This window comes from Schistocerca serialis, unplaced genomic scaffold (assembly GCF_023864345.2).
Source record: "Schistocerca serialis cubense isolate TAMUIC-IGC-003099 unplaced genomic scaffold, iqSchSeri2.2 HiC_scaffold_1136, whole genome shotgun sequence".
Taxonomy (NCBI): Eukaryota; Metazoa; Arthropoda; class Insecta; order Orthoptera; family Acrididae; genus Schistocerca; species Schistocerca serialis.
In genome coordinates, this window is record NW_026047333.1 from 22,501 (window position 1) to 27,500 (window position 5,000).

Sequence of the window (5,000 nt, forward strand, 5' to 3'; positions counted from 1 at the left end):
CGGCGGACGTTTCCCGCACTCGTAAGGTGCAATTCACACCTATAACATGCGTTTCATGAAGAGATATTTCCAATATGCGACATTCCCGCTGTCCCTATTCATGAGCTGCGAGCTGTACCACGTACAAGCTACAGACGCGATCGCATTGCTCACTGTACGGATTCTCATGCTGAGCCATCAGCTAGGAAGCGCCCCATCCATGTCGGCACCCGTGGGCGTTGCACTCGCAGTCGCAAAAAACGCTGGGCAAATATATATCTCGGAAGAGTAACGACAGTCCGAGCCTCCTGGCGTTGCACTCGCAGCCGCAAAAAAACGCTGGGCACATATATGTCTCGGAAGAGTAACGACAGTCCGAGTCTCCTGCGTGGGAAGAGTCTTTCTAGGCCCTGACCCACGGGAAGGGTGTAGCTTCCCCCATCCCGGACATTTGACGTCGTCACACTACCGGTATTGACTAATAGACTGATTGCTGATAATCATTAGCCATACACTGGGGGAAACGGCCGACAGGGGCGGCAACATAGTGGAGCCGCAGTGTCACTAATGTACAGAGATAGAACAGTTTCGACTGGAACTAGAGTAACCGTATACACGGCACTGATTAGTAATAGATGCAGAGCCATCAGAATACAGATAATATATACAACCGTCCCTATACATGCTGAAAGACTCTGCACACAATGAGAACCACACGTCAGCCAGACACTCTTATCACACACTACTCTCTTATCACACACAATATCTAACCACCAGCATGGAAGAACATCCAGTGCATCCTCTCCGCCACATGACACAATCCACACTATCATTACCAGACCGGGAGGTCCACCCAGAAAACACAATATCCCACCCTTCCGACATCCGCACATTGCTCAGCTAAGCCACGAACACCCACACATGTCCTACACAGTGGTGCACCCAACATCACAATACTGCCTCCTGTCACAGCACACAAACAATGGCAGGAATGAAAGACACAGATCTGCCACAACCATGGAATCGGAGCGCCGCCTGTCATGAGCCAAAAGTGCATCCTGACGTGACAAATCGGATAATACCGCAGGCATCCAATTACGATAATCACTATCAACGAACCTGCCGCCCCCCCCCCCCAATACACCTTTCCCTACAACAATGTGTATCTGAACCTACGCTATATCGTACCTTAACCTAACCTATATCGTACCTTAACCTAACCTATTATATCGTACCTTAACCTAACCTATATCGTACCTTAACCTAACCTATATCGTACCTTAACCTAACCTATATCGTACCTTAACCTAACCTATATCGTACCTTAACCTAACCTATATCGTACCTTAACCTAACCTATATCGTACCTTAACCTAACCTATATCGTACCTTAACCTAACCTATATCGTACCTTAACCTAACCTATATCGTGCCTTAACCTAACCTATATCGTGCCTTAACCTAACCTATATCGTGCCTTAACCTAACCTATATCGTGCCTTAACCTAACCTATATCGTGCCTTAACCTAACCTATATCGTGCCTTAACCTAACCTATATCGTGCCTTAACCTAACCTATATCGTGCCTTAACCTAACCTAATTTGTGCCTTAACCTAACCTAATTTGTGCCTTAACCTAACCTAATTTGTGCCTTAACCTAACCTAATTTGTGCCTTAACCTAACCTAATTTGTGCCTTAACCTAACCTAATTTGTGCCTTAACCTAACCTAATTTGTGCCTTAACCTAACCTAATTTGTGCCTTAACCTAACCTAATTTGTGCCTTAACCTAACCTAATTTGTGCCGTAACCTAACCTAATTTGTGCCGTAACGTAACCCATGTTGTGCCGTAACGTAACCCATGTTGTGCCGTAACGTAACCCATGTTGTGCCGTAACGTAACCCATGTTGTGCCGTAACGTAACCCATGTTGTGCCGTAACGTAACCCATGTTGTGCCGTAACGTAACCCATGTTGTGCCGTAACGTAACCCATGTTGTGCCTTAACCTAACCCATGTTGTGCCTTAACCTAACCCATGTTGTGCCTTAACCTAACCCATGTTGTGCCTTAACCTAACCCATGTTGTGCCTTAACCTAACCCACGTTGTGCCTTAACCTAACCTACGTTGTGCCTTAACCTAACCTACGTTGTGCCTTAACCTAACCCATGTTGTGCCTTAACCTAACCCATGTTGTGCCTTAACCTAACCCATGTTGTGCCTTAACCTAACCCATGTTGTGCCTTAACCTAACCCATGTTGTGCCTTAACCTAACCCATGGTGTGCCTTAACCTAACCCATGGTGTGCCTTAACCTAACCCATGTTGTGCCTTAACCTAACCCATGTTGTGCCTTAACCTAACCCACGTTGTGCCTTAACCTAACCCACGTTGTGCCTTAACCTAACCCACGTTGTGCCTTAACCTAACCCACGTTGTGCCTTAACCTAACCCACGTTGTGCCTTAACCTAACCTACGTTGTGCCTTAACCTAACCCATGTTGTGCCTTAACCTAACCCATGTTGTGCCTTAACCTAACCCATGTTGTGCCTTAACCTAACCCATGGTGTGCCTTAACCTAACCCATGGTGTGCCTTAACCTAACCCATGGTGTGCCTTAACCTAACCCATGGTGTGCCTTAACCTAACCCATGTTGTGCCTTAACCTAACCCATGTTGTGCCTTAACCTAACCCATGTTGTGCCTTAACCTAACCCATGTTGTGCCTTAACCTAACCCATGTTGTGCCTTAACCTAACCCATGTTGTGCCTTAACCTAACCCATGTTGTGCCTTAACCTAACCCATGTTGTGCCTTAACCTAACCCATGTTGTGCCTTAACCTAACCCATGTTGTGCCTTAACCTAACCCATGTTGTGCCTTAACCTAACCCATGTTGTGCCTTAACCTAACCCATGTTGTGCCTTAACCTAACCCATGTTGTGCCTTAACCTAACCCATGTTGTGCCTTAACCTAACCCATGTTGTGCCTTAACCTAACCCATGTTGTGCCTTAACCTAACCCATGTTGTGCCTTAACCTAACCCATGTTGTGCCTTAACCTAACCCATGTTGTGCCTTAACCTAACCCATGTTGTGCCTTAACCTAACCCATGTTGTGCCTTAACCTAACCCATGTTGTGCCTTAACCTAACCCATGTTGTGCCTTAACCTAACCCATGTTGTGCCTTAACCTAACCCATGTTGTGCCTTAACCTAACCCATGTTGTGCCTTAACCTAACCCATGTTGTGCCTTAACCTAACCCATGTTGTGCCTTAACCTAACCCATGTTGTGCCTTAACCTAACCCATGTTGTGCCTTAACCTAACCCATGTTGTGCCTTAACCTAACCCATGTTGTGCCTTAACCTAACCCATGTTGTGCCTTAACCTAACCCATGTTGTGCCTTAACCTAACCCATGTTGTGCCTTAACCTAACCCATGTTGTGCCTTAACCTAACCCATGTTGTGCCTTAACCTAACCCATGTTGTGCCTTAACCTAACCCATGTTGTGCCTTAACCTAACCCATGTTGTGCCTTAACGTAACCCATGTTGTGCCTTAACGTAACCCATGTTGTGCCTTAACCTAACCTATAATGTGCCTTAACCTAACCTAAAGTGCGCCGTAACCTAAACTATATTGCGCCTTAACCTGACGCACGTTGTCGCTGAACCTGCTCTGTAATTGTTATGCAACCCGTTAAAGTAGTGTAGTGTTGCCTAACCGCAACCCTCGCAATATAGTTCGCTACTCGCACTGCCCGGTCCCCTGTGTATCGCGTCATGTTAAACACCTTGCAGGTGTTGCTGACTTTCCACATGCTCCTGCTATACACTGTAGTGTGGATAGCAGCAGGACGTACATGCCCCCCCCCCTTCCCCCCTGCCTTCGCAAGCTGGTCGGTGAGAAGTTTGCATGTTCAATGCCCTTCGCATGCCGACGTACTCAGCCTACGTTGTGGTACGGCCTGTCACCTGTCCGCCGATGTACGCAAAACCCACAAACTGTACTGCACATTGCTCCGTATGTACTGAATGATACATCGTGGCCCATGTGACCGTATGACGACAGCGCCTAGCAACGGCGGACCATACAGTCCAAATATTGTGCACGCAGCTACGTGTCGTCTCCCTATAAGAGCTGGATTGCAGTGTGGTACGCCATACAGACGTGTGGGAGGAACGGACGCCCTGGATGGCGATCAGCATGAGCAGTCTGTTGATGTAGTGGAGCGTGTATTCGGACGTAGTCGTCTCTTCTCACACACCGTGATAGCATGTTGCACCGCGTTCCACATCTGCGACATGCTGCAGAGGCGGGCTGACAGTCGTTCGCGCAATGGACACCGCATACGTACGGGGTCTACCTTCCACGTGTTCTCTAGGCGTGCACATGTTGTTGCGTCTATGTGGGCAGACGTAGTGTGTTGTGACACCTGACACAGGCATGCAATACTCGTTGCAAATGGCGATGGACGTGTACGTTTGCTGGTGACGTTACGCAAATGAACAACCGGTAACCCGTTGTGGTGCGGTTGTTCTCGCTAGAGGTGAATCAGTGTTGGCGACGATCGGTCGAGCTATTAACCGGTTGTTTCAGGGATACCCACCATGCCCACGAACGTGAAAGGGGACCCACCATGCCCACGAACGTGAAAGGGGATCTGGGTGTGAGGCGATACGCGGCGGTGGCTGGGTGGGACCGTCCCCGGCCGGTGAGGGGGGGCCGCCCGGCGTGCTGGCAGCGCGGTGCGTGGGCGCACGCGCTACAGCCGGCTGGTGGGGGCGGCCGGTGGCAGGCGCGCCGGCCGACGGACGCGGCAGGCGGCGCAGCTGCGCGCCGGCGCCCCCTGCTCGCGGCGCCTTGCGGCCAAAGTAGGTCCTCGCGGGCCCGGTGCGAAGCGCGGTGGCCATCTGCAGTGTGCTGGTCCGATTGAGGACTTTGTGCGCTGAGGATGCGCCGCCGCCCGGCGCTCGGCGCCGCGACGCCGTCTGCTGCTCGGTCGCCCCAG